The following is a 669-nucleotide window of genomic DNA, read 5'->3' as shown; positions in this document are numbered from 1 at the left end:
CCAGTGTGTGTCTATTCAACTGCCGACAAACTGAACCAGGAAACGCTTAATCGTGATTACTATGGAACATGTCATGTGATGGGTGGGGTGTTCATGTTTGGGGATCAATACTGAGTCCACAAGAAAAATATCATCACGTGCTTCGGTGTAACTGAGATATCCATTATCGAATGGGGTTCTGCGAATTCCTGCGGCATTAACAAAGTAGCATAGAGGTTTAACCCTGTGGTACGTAGTTTGAATGTCTGTCACTTTTTCAAGTGAAACCGAAAACCAGCAGAGGTAATTTTTCGCTGCTATACTACGATAGACACGTACCCAGACATAATCATCCAATCTTGCTAGTGGATCGAGTTCATTACAATGTATGAGGTATGGCAGGGACAGCAACCAGGAAGCAGTTGCCATGGGAACAAAAGTAGAACCCTAGAAGCTCAGCAAGGGTGATCGTAGGAAAAACGAATTAATACAAAAAGGGCAGACGCATTGTGATGCGATACGATACAGGGACTTAGGGCTGAGAATGCTTGTAGGTTCGTATTAGATACCGTTTAGTGTTACGGTTCAATGCGCTGCTGGGTCACAACGCTAATGTCACAATGAGCAGATTTTGAAATGCCGGTGATGATCGGTAGTATTGATTTTTTTCGGAAGCTCAATACTTTTAGC

Source organism: Opisthorchis viverrini (assembly GCF_000715545.1).
Source record: "Opisthorchis viverrini unplaced genomic scaffold opera_v5_6, whole genome shotgun sequence".
NCBI classification, from domain to species: Eukaryota; Metazoa; Platyhelminthes; class Trematoda; order Opisthorchiida; family Opisthorchiidae; genus Opisthorchis; species Opisthorchis viverrini.
Note: the sequence above shows the minus strand (reverse complement) of the source record.